Raw genomic sequence first — 21,382 nt, 5'->3', positions numbered from 1 at the left:
TACAGAGGCAGTGGCACTGCTTTGTGTCACATTAGCAGAGTCCCACCCTGCCTTCTTGTAGAGATCAATCACCAACCCTTCCATCCAAACTGAGAGGCAAAGAAGCATGAAGTGCAGAAATCCAGTGCCAGAACAGAAAACCACACTGAACCACTATTTTTGTCTCCCATTGGAAACAAATTCGAGCTGTTCTGCTGAACTTTTTTTTGATGGGAACTCAAACTGAGCTGGAACAATTTTGGACCCAACTAAATGGAGAAACATCTGGTTCCAGTCCCTGTCTGCAGGGCTGAAGAGACCTAAAGACTTCCAGAACAGTTAGAAACAAGAGGGTATTAAATGGATCCTTTCTGATATGCTTCCTCAGTAATCCACGCATGGATGAATAGAGGTTTGTGGGGGTCACTACAAGCATAATTTGATTGACTGTCTGTGATTGCTGTAGCACACAAAAAATCTTTTCTCACGTAAAAAAAAAAAAAACCCTCATGCTACTTTTCTAAAATCGCCCTTTGCACTGCATACCTACTGCAATATATGTTTTCACAGACAGCAGAGGTGCTCATATTTGGTGCATCCTTTCATTCGCATCCACCCCTCCTCTTGCTCTGTGGCCGCCTTTTCTAAAACTGCAAGTAGAATCATTTCCTTTATCCTAAGATAAAATGATTTATAATCAATTAATAAGCATTGCTGAGGCTTTTGTTTGCCTGAAGCATCATTTCCTATTCAGTTTTTGCATCTGAACTATTCAGCATTGCCTTTTGGTTCTCTCTGAAAATACTCTTGAGAAGCCACGCTTATCAGCCAAGAAGCATCCAACAGCAAAGCATGTGCATTTATAAAAAGACTATCACTTTTGTGCTAACTTTGATTGCCAGTTTCTACACTTAAAATGAAAATGAAGCTGGTGGTAAAGCCACATTGCTAGATATCTGAATTCATTACACTGAATTATATGAATTTCCTTTCTTTCCTTCAATTCCCTCAAGTGGCATAGATTAATTTATAGAGTGTATGTGTTTTTAACATCTGCAAAGTTCTCATGTGGATTGATGTACTGAGAATAAAACTTAAAGCAGCCATTATGAGGGTAGTGCAAACATTATTCCTCTTAATGATTTTTGCACACCTGTATTTTTGAATGTCATTTTGGGAAGTGGGAGTGGAATAGGGGTAATTAGAGAAGTTACTTTACTGACACAGTAAGAAATGCATAATTGCACAGGCCACAAAGCATAAAATGTTGTGTTGCATGTGAGGACTGATTTTCCAAAGAGATTTGTGTGGAGCCATTTTGAAGCCACAAAATTTGCCCTCCACAGTAAACGACTCAGAATACTTGTTCCTCTGAGCACCTGATTTATATTAGCAATCGGTTACTTAGAGGCACAAATACTGTGATTTGTGTCCAAAAGCTGGTTTTGTACACAGATTTTCCTCATTAAATGGGAGTTACTTGTTTTGAAATTTTTGTCCTGAAATGCCTATAACAAAAATCCAGTGTTTTTGAAAACATGTTTAATACACCCCCCTCTGGTCACTCCATCGTTTCTTGATGTCTTGAAACAAACTGGGAGCAAGATAATGGTTTATTCCTTTCATCCTTTGATCACCTGTCAAAATGACAGCAACACCAACCTGTGTAATGATTTCTGGCTATCACTGACAACCAGAAGCAAACTCCATGTTCTGTAGATCACGTTGTGATTTAACTTCTCATTCTTCAAATTCCCCAATCTATTCTTCAGATGGTTAAAATTAGCGAGAAAGAGCTTGCTCTCCATAGAAGATGTTTCTGTAGAGTTCAAAGAGAAGCCTTTAAAAATTGGTAGTGAATCACAGAATAATTCAGGTCAGAAGGGACCTCTGGAGATCAGCTTGTCCCACCTCCTTCTTAAAGCAGGGCTGACATCAAAGTTGGGTCAGGTTGCTCGGGACATTGTCCAGTCAAGATCTGAAAATCTCCAAGGACTTGTCCACCACCTCTCTGGGCAGCTTGTCCCTTTGTTTAACCACTATTGTTATGGAAAGCTTTTTTTTTTATATCCAGATGGCAATTTCTCTGCCAAAAAAATGCAACTGTTGCTTCTTGCCTTTTGCTGTACACCCCTGAGAAAAGTCTGGCTTTATCTTCTCTGTAAACACCCATTAGGTGATGAAGATGATAGCTAGATCCACCCTTTGCCTTGTCTACCCTAGACCAAACAAATCCTCAGTCTCTCCTCATACACCACATGCTCCAGCCCACAGTCATCTTAGTGACACTCTACTTGACTCACTTCAGATTATTAATGTTTCTTGCACAAAAAAAGTTCAAAATTGGACACAGTTCTTCTTGCAAGTTCTGAACAGAGGGGAACAATCATTCCTCTTGACCTTCTGGTGCCAGAAACATCTCCTAACACAGCCCAGGATGTGGTAAGACTCCACTGCCTCAGGGCTTATTGCTGGCATATTCAACTTGTTTGCCCACCAAGCTCAGCAGATCTTTCTCTGCAGAGCTGTTGCCTAACCATGCAGCCCCCAATGTGGAGTGTTGCATGGAGTTATTCCAACCCAGAAGGACGACTTTGCCTTTAGCTTTGTTGAAGCTGGGTTCCTCATCACCTGCTGCCTCACTGTATTATTAATTCTTGCCCAGTTTGAGGTCATCCACAAACTTGATGGATGTCACCCAAGGCACTGAAAAAGGTGTTGGAACAATGTCAGTCCCAGTATCAAATCCCATTGCAAACGTCTGCATATTAGGCTCTGAACTGTTGGCAGAGATATTCTTGCCCCACTTTTTCAGGTGGATCCTGTCTAGCCCCAGCAATCTTTGTTCCTTGAAGATGGTCTGTTGGAAAGACAAGCCAAAGCCCTGGCTGTGACACTAGCAGTGCAGCCAGGTGCTGACCCAAAGGTTGCCTTTGCTCCTGCCCAAGTACTTCCCTCTGACTGACATGACTGTTGAGGTTCTTGTTCCTTTCCCTTCACCCCTCTAGAGACCTGTAGTCAAGAGTGTCCCCCTTGGCAGTATTCCTTAGTTCTGGATCCCTTAGAGCTTGTAATTTTCATGTCACTGAAAGGTCAGACACTCCAGGCCATATTAGATTTTGTCAATGACAATGAAAGACACAGCATCTGTAATTTTGCTCCCGTTAATAACAGTATTTTTAACACACTCATATAGTATCTTAAAAGAAACCAGTTAAGTGTAATATTTGTTTCTACATATGCGGCCCAATGAGGGGCAAAATGCATACTATTTTGTTAAGGCTCACGTCTTTTCTTCTATTTCTGACTACTGTGTATTTTACCCATAGTTCAATAACATTAGTAGTACCTTAAATAAGTAATTAGACAGAAGAATGTTTCATTATAACTATAAAATGAGGCAAATTCCTTTTCATGATCAGAAGTCTCATGTGAAAAAGAAATCCCTGGGTTGTAGGGTAGACTCCTTTGTTTAAAACCAGACGAGGACTGACTGCTTTGCTGGGCACAGCACCGAGGGGCATACTGAGAGGACCAGACCTACCCTGACAGAAGAAATGGACCTTTGCTGATATGGACATTTCTCTTTGTGGGATTATTTGTGGGTGGATTAGACCCTCTGGATGCATTCTAACTCTAAATTTCCAAAGTCACAAAACAGGCATTTAGTTTTAAGAAAAGTACTTCTGTGTGTGTATCGCTCCATTTGCCAAGGGCTGCAAACATGGCTCTTTGCAAAAGACGAGAAAGCAAACGCTAGCTGTGAAGTTTGCTGAGACTCATCCGGGCTGCAGTGGCTTGGAAGGAGCGTCCTTCCCTCGATGCAGACGCACAGGGACCCTGCCCTGCGCCTGGCCATGCGTTGTCCCGTGCTGTACCCGCTCAGCCCAGGACAGGCAGCGGATGGAAGCCCGAGGCGGTCAGCCTGGCGGGGGTGACGCTGGCCGTGGAACCGTGCCTGCTCAGCAGCCCACAGCTGCTGCCTGTTTGCTGCCTTGCTTACTGCTCAGGGCTTTTCACAGGGAAAATTGCTTGTTCTGAAATACAACGGAAATTTTTGTGGGGAACTGTTCTATTTTAACCAGATTTAGTCCTTCCTTACCAACTCATTACAGGGACCGTCAGCCACCTACACCTGTGCCAAGGCAGATTAAAAGGGTACCGTTCTAATCTAATAGCACTTTTTCAATTACTTTCTGTAGCTGTAAATGACAATCGGACTACAGCATGTTCATCTCAAGAGATCTGACTGAAATTACATTCATATATCATATATCAGCTCTTCAGTTTAGTTTGAGATTTAAAAACTACATCAGCAATCGTGTCATTTAAACAAATCATATTATCTTCCTTTGATTTGGAGCAAGAGACAGTTTTAAACTCATGCAAAATGAAAAAGAAGACACAAAAAACAACAGACTGCAAAATTTGCTTTCTGTGGTTAAAATAAATTCCCTATATAACTTCAATAAATAAATACTATGTAACTAACAATCTGAATGGGTATACAAAAGCTGTGTTCCCACATTGAACACAGGAGCTTAATTTATCTCATCATTCAGAATCTAGGCCTGTTAATGAGTTCTGGGAGGTTCATTTAGATTGTTCCCTTACAAATATTTTTTGCTTTTTCAAAGTCATCTGGCCTTCCCTTTCTCTTTGTTGTATCTTGATTTAATATACCATAATAATTCTGCTCTCAATCTTTCAAGTAACAGTATGCATCAAATAATTATCTGAGAGTCTTCATGCTGCCTTTAAAAATACTCATCCTTCCCATCTGTTACTAAGTGCTTTAATCACTTTCTTTCCTTGTTGTGGCTATTGCAACCCTGCCAGTGCATTTCATGCTACTTGGATATGGTTGAGCATGGGGTAATTTGATGATGAGTGGGGACTGATAGAAAGACTTCTGTGACTTCTTTTAAAAATACAAGCAATGGAACAATAGAAAATTTGTATACACAAATTGATCCTGTGTGGAGCGATACCTAAACTAACTGAGATAGGTTGCTGGGGTACCTGCAAGATACCCTATCTCTCTGTGAGGGATCTTGCCACAAATGTAGTGAACAGGGGGTAACAGGAACTCAGAAGGCTGTATTTTCTATGCAGTCATATTGCCCTGCTCTGAAACCACAGAAAACTTATTTAAGCTTGTGTAGGTCCTCTTTTCTATGCTGTACTGGGATGTAGGTGCCCTTGAACGATGCAAAAATTGGACTGACAAAAGCTTAACCTTGCTGCCTTTGGCTTGCCCCTCATGGAGACTTTACTTAAAAAAACCCCTCTACTTTAAAAGCTCTACTAAAATTGAAAAAAATATACAATTATGGCCAACAGATCCTAATACTAGGGGTGGATTCCCAGGACTCTTCGGTACCTTCTGGACAGCAGAATGAAGACAGCTTGTCTGGGGACTGCATCACATTATCTCACCACTACTTTCTGGTTTAGCAGAAACTGCCATACAACAGACACTACAGCTTTGAACAGGTTATGCTACTTGGGGGAAGCCAGGTATCATAGCTGAGTGGAGAAAAAGAATACAGAGGTTTCTTCAAGAAAATATGTACCTCCTAAAGCATACAGACCAAGATCCCTTCCTCCCCTCATTGTACAGGTCCCACTGTCCTCATCCCAGCCATGATGCCCTCAAATATTAACCAACATTATCTGTATGTGATTTTACCAAAGACGGGTGGAAGAGGAAGGACAAAAAAGATAAACCATTCATTTTTGGCACAGGGAGTGAAACCCTGGTTTCTCTGTCCTTTTCCCTTTCACACAAGTGCCTAACTAACAGACCTAGAAATATCATACCTCTTCCCTCCATTTTTTTCCCAGCCCACTGAGCTTTTTCCTTTACTCCCTGCAAAGCTGAATAGCTACAATAGAGGGATGGTGTGTGTTGCCATCCACCACTGAATATCATCAGTGATGTCCATGCTGGGGCCGACCATGCTACTCTGGGCTCTCTGCTGAAGCCTTGAACAAATGGGAATAAAAGGAATACCTACCCTTTCCACCAAGGTAGTTGAGAGTCAAATCTGCTGAGCATGCCTCGAGGATGACTCATTTCTAAATCTAATAGAGGCAGAACAGGGAGGGACCTGCATGGCTACTCAGTACTTGAGGGTCAAGAGCTCTAACTTCTCTTGGGGCACCTTCAGACAAATTCAGTGACAAACCAGAGACTTTGTAGAGTCTCTAATCTTCCCAGCAATGAGCAGAAGCTGGGTGAAGGGTTTGAGGACCACATTTTTATCCTATTTAGGGGATTAAGTATGATGTGAGCACTGTGACCTTCACAGATCTAACTCCAGGTACTTATGGACAGACTCTGAACCAATAGTGAATCCATACAGTCAAAGAAATTAATATAAAAAAGGGAAAACTGTCCTCTAAGTTCCTATTGTTAAGAGGGCTCCTAACACCGTTTTTTGCTTTTCTCTTCTCTGCCATAATAAAAGCTTTCATTATGCTATCACAACATGGAACAGTTTCAGGGGGAGGAATTTAGACCTCATGCATCATTGGACAGTGCTGAACAAATCTCAGCCAGTGCTCTTAGGTAGCTACTCTTAAGTAGAAGTTGTTTAACATAGTCTTTGCTTTTTTTCATAGAGACATCTGTAATGAAGAACAGATACTAAAAAGCAGTGATTCATTCAAGGTAGACCAGAGACGCACATCTTTCGTGGTTCTTCACCTACACTGCTTTATGGGCTATGCATTTCCTGCCTTTCTCTTTCGCTGTTTGGTCTCCCACCATTTACATGCCACTGTAGGCAACGTGCCAGATTGGCACTTAAAACATGAAAAATCAGAAAGGGGGAAAGAGAGACACAAATAAAAGGTAGGCCTGCAGCACTCACATCTCTGTGTCCTTTCCTGACAAGCAGCACTTCCATTTGTGTTGAGATCTCAGTTCTATCAAACTTCTGTCTTGTATCAATTTTTAGCAGCATGGATAATTTATTGCATCTAGGATGATAGAAAACCAGCTTTATACATCATTCAGCTTGCAAAAGATGTGTAGCTTCAGTTCCTTAATGGTGTCATTTTGGCTGAATGCTATTAACAGATTACCCCTGCCTAGGGCAGTGGAGCATGTGCAGCAGAAAGATAACCTTGTGTTCGTAATTTAATATTAACTGTTTTCTCCATAGTACCTCTTTCCAGTACATTAACAACAAACCAATATGGCCTTGTCCCCTGCGGTCGTATTCTTCAGCAAAAAATGGATTACATGATAGCAAGTTCCTGAAGATTTCCAATGAAGTATTACAAATCACTCAACGCCTGCTCTGCAGAAATGAAAAATAAACAGGCTTAGATTTAATCAAATTTAATTCCTCCAATTTAGCTTTACCGCACTTCAAAGGGTGCTCTTATTAATGTCTTGGTGAAAAAATGTAACAGTAATTTTTCCCCCTTCTTATACTGAAAGCCTCCAGTTGTGTTCAACATATAGTGAGATCAAGAAAATGTTTTTTTTTTCGTGAATACTCTGACACAGTTTGATATAAAAGTGTAAGCCATTTACAGAAAACTCTTTATGGAATTTTTATCCTATTCCATTCCCGGGAGCTAAATTTATATCCTGCATTAGCTATCATAGCACTAGAGTATTAGTCTTCCTGCAAGCAGTTCAGGGCAGTCTGAGGGCCCTATCACTCTCTACCACTCACATACACAGGCATTATGGGTTTATCTCATCTTCTGCAGCAAGTGCTAGGCCCAATTCATTCCTTTAGGCTACTTTACTAATAACTTATTCCTTATCAGGGCCTCTCCACCTCAGCTTGTGATCAAAGACCCAATTAATGGAATGGAGAAAGGTGAAGCATTCAAATAATGGAGACAGCTGTTTTTCTCTGTTAGAGAAAATCCATTTGTATTGTTATCGCAAGCTCCAAGTTCTGCAGCTCCTGTTTAATTCAGTCTCCCTCTATTTCTGCTGATGATAAAAAAGTCACAATGAACTCAGAAGAGAATGGCAGAAATATCACCGTGTTTCAACTCAGCCTGGGTGTTATCAACTTGAAAGTGAAAATACAAGCAGATAAGGAGAGGAAATGTCCAACAAAGACCATATCAAATTTTCAAAAAATGTACTTTCATGCTGCATTCTTTAGTCACCTTTCTGAATGTTTTCCAGATCCTGATATACACTGCCTATGTCGGCTGCCTGAATCAGAGGAGCACGGGGTGATAATATAGTGGGTTCCACCACAGTTGAAAAGTAATTAAAGAGGGAGAGTAATCATAATTGGCTGGCACGAACATTGTTAGTGAACAGCAGCTTCTCCTGAGCCTCGGTGTCCGCGAGCCCACAGCTAAGCTGGGTGTTTACATAGCCACCTCCGGTGCACGAGGTTACTTTCCTCATCTGATAGCAAAGGGGTTGTGCCACACTCAAATCTGGTGTTAAACCTTCTCCTTAACAGGCTCCTAGGTGTAAATCTGCCCAGGCTACTGCAAATGAAATCCTACCCACACGACATGACAGCAATTCATTTCATAAACATGTAAAGGCCACATTACCATTCTCGTCCTCACCCCTTTGTAATCATGTTGTCACATTGTCATGTATAGGAATAAACATGGGCAGAATACTGTGATTACACTTAATTGAACGACTTGCAGGTTTAAAGTACAACAGTGAAAACCAATTATGCATTCTTAAAAATGACGCTGTGCAAAAGGAAGGAGGAGGATGCATCAAACAGATATGGCCTGTGTGTGCCAGTGTGCGAGTGTGCAAGGCAAACCCCTGCTCCATTTCACAGAAGTTGTTATTGCTCTTCTTTACTTGCACAGCAAGTGTTATTTAGAGATTGCGAGCCTATTCACATGCTAGGGGATGGTTTGGGGTTTTTTTGATTACTTGGGAAACCTTTGGATCTGGTGCTTCAGAAGTAAGGACTGAAAAACCCTGCATTTCAACTCTCTGCTGAGTGTGGACAATGAGCACAATAAACAGACACAAAGCTACAGTGTACGCGATGAGTTAAGACAGCAAAGCCTTCCCCAGGCTGATTGTTCACAGGGGATCACAGAATCTGTGTTGGGCTGAATAAGGAGAAATGCATTATGCATTTGCATGTATGATGAACATTTAAAAGAGGACTGTGTGGAAACAAAGAATAATTCATCATAAACATGGAATGGGGAACATTTCAGACCCAGCTGTAGTTTTTGAATCTTCACAGACACCAAGCATTACCATTTTAACATAGAAGTTTCGCATTTGATATCAAGTAGGCCAGCTGAATAATATTATTTGTTTGCACATTAGGAGTTTCCTCATCCTCCCACCCTGTTATTAAACCCATATCCAACAAATAAAGAAAATAAAAAGCTGCACTTAAAACAATATCATGCCCAAAATCTACGACTATCAATCATCTCCCATTGGAATAGTAGAATGTATGGATTCAAACATAATTTTATGTATTTCTCTAAAATGGAAAACACAAAGAATGGTGAAAACCGACATTAGGATCTTTCATCAGCAATAAATTCATAATTCTGCTCCACCTGTAGATGTTGCTGATATAATGTACCAAAAGGGAATGCAGCTGTGAACTCTTTTTTTCCGTTCTTGAGCAGTCTTTACAATGAAGCCAGTCTTGAGGAACTATTCGAGGACCTGAGAAAAACCTTAATGAAAGCATACTTCTAATAAAGGCAAACCAGAATCATATTTAATATGTATTTGGCAACCTTAGGGTGGTCTTGTAAGATGTTAAGTGACTTAAGGGTGGTCCCTTGCATTAGTCTCTCTAGATAATAAAAGATGCATGACAACTCATGGTGCTGAATGGCGCAATTGTAAATGAAAATTATGCAACCTGTCTGTAGCTCCCACCCCAGCTCCTTGAAACTAAATAAGCAATAAACATGGTAAAATGATAATCCTAGCAAAAAGATTGAGGGGAGCAAAAGACCTGAATAATTTTCCAATAGCCAAATATACTGGATTATGATTTCGGTAAGGGGAGTGATGGGGATGATCTCATTCTTACCAAAGATTAGAAGCAAAGTGGATAAACACTCCTCCACTCTCAGATATAACACTGCACCTGTGGGCTTCTGAAAGAATGTAACTCATGACAGTATATGAGCTTCCAGGGTGAAATTTTCTCTCTACTTTGAATATTTACAAATATTTGTCTATTCTTAATGCATTTTTTTCTAGCTTGGTCAAAAGATTGTACTATCTAGCCAGTTTCTATAAAGAACTCTTAACAGAGAGTATTATTTTAAATGTTATGCTAGCTAGTGAATCTTTACTCTGAAACTTGGTCTTTTTTTTCTTTACACTGGTATAACACAGCATGGCAGTGAATTGTGGCTCAGGCAGTGAGACAGCTTGCCCAGTTTAGAAGGAGGTCCAGTCTCCTCCTCTGGCACTGCTCGGACAGGCTGAGCTGAAGGATGGCTACACTCAAATGTACCAAATAAATAAAGATGTTGTCTCTCTCTGAAGCAGTTTGCAAATAATGCAGCTGAGTTAAGGGAGTTACACTAATATACAACTAATAGCAAGAAAAGATGTAAGCCTGGGGTTATATTCTCAGATTGGGCAGCCTATCAGCTGAAGTAAAACATTCATGAAAACTTCTGATGGGAATTTATTTTCCAAGTGCCCATTTGCAATTTTATAGCAACAACTTTGGCTGGCTTCTGCTCCCATTTCCATTCCTGCAGCTGCAGCAGTGTTTACAGCACAGAGCACAATGTGACCTTTGTCTTATCAAGAATTTGGCCAAGAAGATTGTGCAGCTGCAAATGGATCCAGGTGCTGGGGCCAGCAGCCAGGAGCAACTTGGACATCAATGGAAGTGGTAGCCTTCACACCTGGTCAGTTGAGCTCTTGGTGTCTCTGTGGCAAAATAAACATACACCACCACCATCCCGCCACCCTCTTCCAACCTCCGTGCTTGAGCCCCTCTGAGGTCAGGACATTTTTATTCTAGAATTGCCCTTCTCTTCGATTTTTATTATTACTTTCAGTGATTTTTATTAGGAGAGTTGACATGAAGAGCTAGAGCAGAGCTTATGTTGAAGAATATTCTCCTGTAGCTTTGATGTTTTAAGCTGCTGTTGTTCTCAAATCCAACTTAACTGTACTATTAGGAGAATACCAGCCTTCAAAATTGTGAAACACAGTAGCTGCCACAATAAAATCCCAACATTTGATAAACATTGCAACTATCACTGGCTGGCTGATACCACTGTATTTGCTCTTCTGCAAGCAGAAATTTATTCAGGTGTCCAATACTGTACTTGGATAACTCTGAACATTCAAACACCCTTGTAACTGAACAAATGAAATTAAATCCCAAAACCCATTTATTAAAAAATAGAATATCCATAATTTATGAACTTCTTTATTAAGTTCTTTATGAACTTATGATCCATGCTCAAACACAGCTTTCTCTTTAGATTTCAAGAAGATAAAATCAAAAAGCCAAGACTGAATAAAAAGATTCTGTTATTGGCAAGTTACAGGTATATTGAGACTTTTTAATAGGAACTTTGGAACTACCATAAGAATTAGAGGGGTGGGCCTGATAAATGAAGAGTGTTCAGGGGTTTACAGCTGGATTCTTTCCGCTCTTAAGACCTTTAAGATCATCAAGTCCCACTGTTAACCCAGGACTGCCAAGTCCACCACTAAACCATGTCCTTGAGCAACGCACCTATGTGTTTATCAAATACTTCCAGGCATCACCATCCACCATTCCACCACATCCCTGGGCACCCTGTTACAATGCTTGACCACCTTTTCTGTGACAACAGTTTTCCTAATATCCAATCTAACCCACCCCTGGCACAATTTGACCCTGTTTCCTCTTGTCCTAAGAGGACCTTTGATGTCCTTATCATCCATCTTTCTGGACTTCGCATAAAAACTCACTCCTAAAAGGCAGAAAACATCATGGGGGAAGCAAGTGGTCTTAATCCCCATTCACCCAGTTACAGTGGAGGGCTGGACAGTCTCACACCTTTCTCCATTAAGACTTTTGCCAGTCTCTAGAAACACCATACTTCTTCCAGTGCCACCACCCTCCTTATAGCTGAAATCATAGTCTATAATCTGGGTTGACTTTTATGAAGCTGGGTTTACGGTTTATCATTGGGGTCAATGTGACAGAAGTGTCAAGTTTTTTCCTTCCTGTCCACTAAGTCGTGACAGACAAATGAGATTAAACAGGAGCAAGACTTTGCCAGTCCAGGTGCTACTTTCATACTGTTCCTTCCCCATAAGGGATTGAAAAGATGGAGCCTAAGGACAGGAAAGGGCTGTACCTAAGACAAGGGCTATACAGTGGGAATTCTGTAGCCTTTATCAAACACCTGGCATGCAAAATTGATAATGTTTCAGTCTGGCGCTCAAATCCATCCCTATGCCTGTCTTCATTCATCAGCACCTCCTCATCAAGAAGTTTTATGAAATATTCCATTTTTTCCTTCTTTGGGTAATCTTTTTGACTTGTGCTTTTAATATTTAATAATTACCCACACATGATTTAACCCTGCTACAAATGAGATTTCAAGTCAGCATCTGCTCTAACTTCATGTTACACAGAGACTTCAAGTTACTGATGACATACATATGTGAATTGTTTTGCCAAGTCTGCATACTCCACCAACACAGCTTCAGAAGTAACTTCCACTCCCTCCCTCCTCATTCCCTCTCACAAGCGTTTGTTCACAATGTGCTCAGTTAGTCCTTTCGCTCATCTTTTCTTGCTCAGGCATCAAAAATAGCTTTTTTTTTTTACTTGATAAGAACTTTTATATCCAGCCTGGCAGTTTTGAGATGGATGATGTTTTTTATTTATTATTATTACTATTGTCTGAACATCTGAAGATAAGATGGATGCCTCGTTCACACAAAATACTGGATAAAATTCTGATCCTGTTGAAATCCCTAGGGGTCTCAGCGCTGACTTCAGTTAGGACAGGCTTTCCTCACCATCTTTGTCACAGATTGTACAATGTTGGGTCCTGGTCTTCCAAAAATAACTTTGTGTGTTTCCCTGTTTTTTCCTCAATCAAAGCAAGCTATTAAAACAACTCACCAGGAATGCCCCAGTGACAGGGACAATGAAAGGTGAATTTATCTTAACTGCTAAGAGGAATTTCCCTGATGTTGCCTGTTCACTGCACACAAAGGACAAGCTTTAAGTGAATCAGCCCCTCCTGTGCTTTGTTCATCTGGTGATATGGGCCATAAAATCAATAAACCAAGATAAACTGGGAAGGAAAAAAAAAAATCCTCTATCTTCTTCTACATACAGGAAAAGCAAGCTCCAGAATAAAAATCGTTATCACTCTCTGGTCATCCAAAAAAATACCTCCCAAAACACAAGACGTGTCAAGTGGTTAATACCTTTTGAACTTTCCTTTGAGCTTTCCTCTGTGGTTAAGGCCCTCCGAGCCTGCAACATAGCAGCTGACAGTGATTAAGTTTCTGTATGCACACACAGTTCAAACTGCACTTAGAAAAGCCACATTTGGTCATTGTTTACTTAAGTTTGCAGCAACAAATACAGATGCGTGGATTTGAATGTACACCTGGCATTAATCAGCTGCTGCTGCTGCTATTTCACAGCTGCCTCCAAGCAAGGCAAAATGCTGGAGTGGAAATACCATTTCAGAATAACCAGAAATCTTTAAGGGACCCACACGGAGGAGGTAGACCTCCCTAACATTTGCTTCCAGCTTGTTTCAGCCTTCAGAGACTTTTTTGTGTTAAATCCCTCCTTATATTAAGAGACCTGCAGTTTCTCAGCTGAAGAGCACGTGTGTATGTAAGTACGTATGTATGTATGTTTGTATATATATGTGCTTTAAGGATCTGCACAGATACTGGCTAAAACTGGAAAGGACCCACGCTTGCTACAGCCAGAGGCCAAGGAGACCTGGAGAGGCAGGATCAGTAATGCTGCAGTGGTACCCACCTTTTCTAACCCACCCTGGAAGATTTCCAGCGCTGGAGGTGCAATACTGCCTTCATCAATCAGCTCCAGGTTTAACAGACATGAGAGGTGAAAAAAAACCCAGCTCTAATTCCTAACAATCTCATTTGATTTAAATTAATCTCATTTCTTTCTATTGTTATATCGCTATATGGAGGGCAACTGATTCAGATGCCAGGAGGACGTGGGCCATGAGGAGAGCCAGCCCCAGCTGCTGTGGGGAGATGGCCGGGCACTCCGGCAGCCCCACGCGAGGCTATCCATCACGTACCCCTGCGGCACCGTGGCAAGTGCCAACACAGCGGGCTGCCACCTAAGTGGGTCACTTGTTGCAGGCACATGTTACCTGGGCTCCCAGCATCTTCAGAGCCTGCCCGCTGCTGCCAGATGGAGTTTAGGATGTTTGGCTTTCAGTTGCAAGCCCCAGTGGGGATTTCCCACCTTTGCAATGTCTTTCTCTCTCAGCCATGAAATATTCCTGCGCTGAGTTCAGCAGAAGCACTCAGGCTGAGGAGGTCCTTCCTCCAGGACAAACCCTTCTTTCTAGAAAATCCTTTTCCTTGGGTATAAAGGAACCAGTTTGTTTGGTTTTTTAAGTTTTCAAAGGTGTTGCGACACCAGGCGTATCTGAGGGGGCAGTGCTGAAGATTCAGGCTCATTAAGCGGCAGCAGTTGTTGATCATCAGCCAGCGAGGTATGGCAGGATATAAGGGGAGGGAAAACAGTCACAGTTTTTGCTAACGAGGCTTGGCATATGTATTTATCTGTTCTCTGGTTAGATGGTGAAAAATATGTGAGTTTTCGTTAATTTAGACTATTTCTGACAATAGCTAAGAAAAAACCCCTGAATTTAAAAAGGCAGAAAAAGCAAGAAACGCAACCCAGTTCCTGAAGGTCTTCAGTCTGAGGCTGAAGAGGATAAATTCAACCCATGCCAGCCATATGTATCTCACTTAGTAGGCATACTTCCCTTATCCATTTACCCAGTTCTTTTCATCCAGATTATAATCTGGATATATTTTATCTTCTAGATACATAAAGATAAATACTACTTTTTTCATTTTATGATCAATCTATACTTTCATTATTTATTTTTATGTGCTAGAAAAACTTTCAGCTTTCAGAAATAGGAGCAATATATCAATTACTGCACAGATAATTTAACAGAAGTGAAAATCCTCCATTTATCTTTGCCTTTCAGAAAGCACCTACACTGCAGGCACCAAACAGGCATAGATTAGATAAATGCAAGATCACTGTCAGCTAGCAAGTGTGGCATCAAGCTGTGCGAGGAGCATGGGACATTGCTGGTCCTGAGCTCTGCACATGGATGCACCCAGACTGTCATTTAAAGCCCTTCTGCGTAGGTCTGTGTGACACTGGAGGTGTTCTTACACCAGATCATCTCACTAGCTTTGGACCCAGGTGACTGGGACCCAGCTGGGGACGGGAAGCTGGGATCAACAAGTAAGTTCTTCTCACGAAAATCTTCCCGTGCACAGTAGAGTTAATGCACAGGGCAAACACATTTGGCAGGTCCCTGTCCTAGCTGAGCAGCTCCTGGTGCACCGCGGGGGACAGGGGGCTCAGCCCCACTTCTAGAGGGCATTGGAGACCACAGGCATGGCCACCAGCCTGGCTGCCCCCACAGCCCTGCCTGCATCTTCCTCAGACCAGGGGTTAGCCATCATTTGCCACTTGCGCACGTCTCAAAGAGGGTTGGTGAGCTCAATAAAGCACAACCTGACAGCAGCCTGACCCCTCCAGAGTTGCTGACCAGGCATTGCATCCTCTGGGGTGGGCATCTTTCCTGTGGAAGGAGACACGTTTGATAGTGGAGCCACCATTTACTCTTTAGTGTCTTCTACCCTCTTTTTCTTTAAAGTCAGGATAACCTCTCCCACCAAGAGGAGGCAGAAACTTCAGTGTAACAGCAACAATAAATTAATGGAGTGTGCTGGGGAGACTAGATGGCTGTGAATACACCCATTTAGTACAAAATATCTTGTGTTTTTAGATAGCAGATGGATCAGCCATTCTCTGGCATTTTCCAATTACTGGCATGAAGAGAAATATGTATGTGTATCTATGTATACATTTAATATCTTCATGCCAAACTTAAAACATAGAGATGAGGGGTAATGGTTTTAAACTGAAAGAGGGTGGATTTAGATGAGGTATTAGGAAGAAATTCTTGACTGTGAGGGCGGTGAGCCCCTGGCAGGGGTTGCCCAGAGCAGCTGTGGATGCCCCATCCCTGGCAGTGCTCCGGGCCAGGCTGGATGGGGCTTTGAGCAGCCTGGTCTGGTGGAAGGTGTCCCTGCCCATGGCAGGGGGGTTGGGAGCTAGGTGATCTTTAAGGCTCCTTCCAACCGAGGCTCTTCTATGATTTTATGATGAACAAAGGCTATGAAAGGATTATGGGTATGGGGAGAGCCCAGTTCCACGATGATGCAGTGGGACACTGCTTGTCTTGTGACCTACAATTTGGAAAGATAAATATACAACAGACATGTGCCATTTATCTTCACAAACACCTCTCTTCTGCATGGTCTTTTCTGCATCGGTGGGTGTGCAGTTTTGCATTGCCTAAAAAAGACTCTTTAAATCTAAACCCAAGACATTTAAATTCTCTATTATGAATGTGGGTTTTTTTAAATGACCCTTTTCTTACCAACAGACACCTTCTTCCCTGCTTCATGGAGATGGAGGGTGTCTTTCACAAAGAGGTCGAATTACTGTTTGAGGGTCAGTGAAATATTTGTACTTTACAGCTGAGATAAGTCCTTCTCCTTCTGCATATCTGTATAAATGATTATCTGTGCTCATCCATGTGTTGAAATGCTAGTTAGGATTTAAAGCTTGTTCAACATGCTAAGGCCAAATTGCAGTTCACTGATACAACAGTCTAATCATTATTAGTATTTTTGACATGAAATTTACAGACAAAACCAGATTAATAATTTCAAAATTCTTTGTAAGCACTAGTGAAACTAAATGTTTATCTTAGATATGTGGATACCTGTTGATCTAGGCATCTCTTTCTTTTTGTTCAGGCGGAAATTTATCTCAATATTCAGATGTTTTACTATAATGGAAACAAAATTTGAAAGAAGAATTAATTTTAAGCATGAGCTTAAAAGAGTTTATCAGTTGCACATAAATCATGCAACAAGTTTTAGTCTCATGTTGAAAAAAACCAGGATGGGAAAGACAGCAAAAGAAAAATTAGTCAACTTGGTTAACTTCACATTTCTGGAATGTAGGTACCTCCATCTGAGTTAGTCCCACCAAGAGCTCTTTGTAGTCAATGGAAGGAAAGTGAGCCTTTTGAGTACAGGAAATCTGATTTTCTTTAGACATTTACTAATCTGTTTTAGAAATGCATGTTTATCTCTGCTGGCCGTAAAAGTGAGTTTAGACAACCAGCGCAAATACAGACTATTCAAGTGCAAACGTCTGCTTTTGACAAGAGGAATATTAGCCTCAGAGTTTACACCAGTTAGTGATCTAAAATGGTTCAGAGTATAATGGATAAGAAAGCATCTCTGCGTTCCCTGACCGTCTAGCTCTCTGGGCAGAAGGAAACGTATTAACAATAGCTTTATTGCTGCTGATGTTTTTAGAAGTCACCTTTCCTGGTATAACTATTAACATGCACTTGGAGTAGAATATACCTTTGCCATCATTTTGAACTTTTCCTTAATGCTTAATGTTTATGCTTCATCTAAAGAATTTCAGGCTTGTAAGAGGGTCAGGTTCTTGGCTAGGGTCAGTGAATGCAGTGCATTTTTAAACGCACATACTCTGATCAGTTCACTTAAGAGCTTCAGTACATCATTTTGCAATCACATATCTCAGAAATAATTTATACAATCAATTAAAGAGCATTATCAAGGGATGATTTGACAACTGTTGCCATGCCAACCAATGAAGCAGAAAGCTCCTCAGTGTTTAAAGGCTGCACCTGGTGATAGATATAGCAGATTTTGAGGACTCAGACAGAATCACAGATGTCCAAAGGTGTGGAGGGAACATGATTTAAAGCTTGATGTTTTTCCATTTTTACTGGCGAAAGGGTGTTGATGGCATGTTGTTCACTTTCTCATTAAAATTCTGTCATTTTTCACAAAGTGTTCTGCATTCAGGGCTGAAAATTGAAGTGAGAATGCACTTTACAGACTGATAAAATATGATAGCAAAATGGATGATGTTCATTTGCAGGCTGAATTAATTAAAAAAAAAAAAAAAAAAAAGAGTTTGTGTCAGTACATTTATGAAAAGCCCGTTAATCAAACACAACTTTACCAGCCTTAATGGACACATCTTAAACACTCTTGCATTAATATTTAAAATTCCAGTTAGCAAATGGCTCCTAGTGCATTGAGCTAAAAAGTAATTAGAATAGGTCATTACAGGAATAAAACAGTACAAGCTGAAAGTACTTTTTCTTTTGGCAACAACTCATTGGGCATTGGCTGCTCAGTCTTGACATTTGTGTTTACCTATACAGTAGTTCCACCCTTAATGAGAGAATGAATTCTGCAAAAGAAAAATTTCCTCCTGTCCTCCTATTCCATCTTACACCTTCTCATAGCTACGGAATTAGGGTTTAAACTGCTGGCCCATGTTGGCTTGGAGGCTGGAGCACCCCCTCTTTCAGGCTTCCATTGTTAGGGTTATGCCTGTGAATCTCAGAACAACAGTTTCAGGTGTGCAGTAGGTTACTGCAGCTCAGGTTATTGTAGCTTCTCTGAGACAATTGCTTATGATTAATTCATTGTGATTTTGAAACACTGGGGCACTTATCTTGGTTGGGGTCCTTTGTAACACAAATAAAATAATTTGTGTGCAGAGACATCAAGGAATAGTTTCTCATGCAAATGGAAAACTTGCATAATACCAAATTTTCACTGCTAACTACTTCCCATAGGAAGTCCAGAATTATCATCATGAACTATTTCTGGGATGTTCCTCTTGACCCTAATCCAATGAAAACTGTTATAGAAGTTTTCTGTGACATAGGTAAACCTATTTCTTTGAATAGTTTTGCTCTATGAACTGCTGAAGCTTGCCTAAAAATCTATTACATCCAACTGACTTGATCAAGAAAACAATTGACTCCATAAATTCTTGGTCTTTCTCTACCTTTTTCCCAATGACAAGATCTTACATTCTCTCTATCTCTCCATTCAGTAAAGACATGAGTTTAGCAAAGTTAGTATCCTGCTTGCAAGTCCAAACAGGTAAAAGTGAGAGATGGAGAACATTCCCTTAAATATGCAAACACAGAAAGAAGTGTGGAAGAGAGCTCCTAAGTCCCAAGTTGTCCCCTGCTGTTATGGACACTTGCATCACAGCATCCTGCCCTGTTTCACTGGGCTGTGGCAGCCCCTCTCTCAACCTATTTAAGAAGGAAAGTCCCTTTATGGCTCAAAGCAACCCCTAATTTCCCATCCTAATTTTTTCACGGCTATGTTGTGAGGTAGGCTATTACATGCATTTTCATGGCCCATCTCCTCCCATCATTGAACCATTCCCTATGGTATTCTTTGACCTCAAAAACTGACCATGAAAACATATTACTTGGTGGAATACACCTGTAGGTTATTCAGTTTGAAACAATATCCGACCAGATATCAGGGGCTGCAACCACTATGACAGTGAGAATTACCACTTTCTCCTAGTTCTAGTGTTTTTTCGGGTGATTACTCTGCAGACTCCTAATCATTTTACAAAAAGTGGAAATTGCTACTGTTGGCTAAAAAGAAGACCTGACAACACAGCAAACATGAATAGCTGGTCCAGACTGAGATGTTACTAATTATGCTGTCTGGCTGATTTCGAGAACTGTGTGGCACACCATCACACGATACTGTTTTACTCTGCATAAAAAGTTAATTGCTAAATGAGAGGGCCATTGTGTGCTGCATCTTTTGACATTGCAATGACAACAATCTTGGTCACATCAGGAGATCGCCGTCACCGCCTGCTGTCTCCCCAGATGTCACAACTGGGTCTGGAGACAAACAGCAGCACCAAATGACCCAATCACATTTTATTTTTCCTCTGATAGATACAATTCAGTGCCTATTTGTGTATAAGCTATTTCACATAAGGAAATAAACTATCAAGAAGCAAGTGTAGTGTTTCTTTGTCGCGTTCACAGTAGAAGAATTTACAAGGCTGTGACTCTCATCCAAGCTTGTGTCATAACAATATCTCAGTTCTTCTTGTAGCCAAATGACCTCAGGACTTGGGATAGGTGAAGAAATACATTTTGGTTGATTTGAGAATTTTTTAAACAGAATTTATAAACAAATATTAGACCCTGAGTCCATTCATTGTTCTGGGGCCACTTCCAGCTCCTGATTCTGTGAATTACACAAACACCTGTCTGCTCCATTGGCTTCTGTGGTGCCTATTTTCATGCTGTACCAGATCAAGTCCTGGCATTTCAGAGAAGCCAAAAAAGTTTTTGTTCACGTTTTGAAGCATTCTGCGAGGTGTCAGATCCTTATTTGCCTTCAACAGGGTGGACAGCCCGAGGTGATACTAGCAGATGTGGTATCTTGCTGCAGTTTGAGGATGCAAGTTCAAAAGGCGCGTGCACCCAAGGACTGGCCCAGCCACCAGTGGGTACCCAGTAATTTAGGATGTGGATGCAGCACTAGTCATGTTTTTCCTCTCTGTGGGGTTAACTACAGCTGCTTTGTTTTCTTACTCCAATGGACCATCCTCTGTGCATGGACAGAAGGATGGAGGTATAAAGGCAATTTTTTTTCCCCAGGAATAATCTTACAGTCCTCTTCCATCTACGAGGTCCCAAATCTGCCCCCTTAGGTTTAGGTTTCAGTCTCAGGCCTTCTGCAGGGCTACTCTAACATCTGTGGAAGCCTCAAAGAGAAAGTTTCCACATAGTCTTTGGGCAGTGGAGCCTCATTTTCCCCTTCTTTTTTTTTGGAGGGAAAAATCTCTAAACATCTCACACAATAATTCAGCTGCTGTGAGATCACCTTGGCTATCCATTATCTGGCTTTGTATGAGGTTTTGAGCTTTAAAAGTGAGTTCCCAGTTTCCCTAAGCCATGCAGGTCTGCATGGGAAGGCTGAATGCCCTCCTTCCAGAGCAAGTGGCACGTTGCCCCATGCCCTCCACAGCCTGCTGAGCCCCCAGGGGCCTGGAGACAACCTTACCGGCACCAGAGTGTAGCTTATGTGACTGCCCGTTGTGTACAAGTAAAGCAGCTGGTGTATTTTAGCATGATTAACTTTGCTAGGAACTATTTCCAGCCTTCAAAGTTTGGTCTGTGGAGCTGTTACAGGCTCTGCACAAGCCTATTCCCTGTGTTAAGCAGAGGAGCAGCCTCAGCCAGTTCTCTGGGGTGTGGTGGCTCTCTCCAG

The sequence above is a fragment of the Falco punctatus genome (genome assembly GCF_963210335.1).
Source record: "Falco punctatus genome assembly, chromosome: 3".
Lineage (NCBI taxonomy): Eukaryota > Metazoa > Chordata > Aves > Falconiformes > Falconidae > Falco > Falco punctatus.
Note: the sequence above shows the minus strand (reverse complement) of the source record.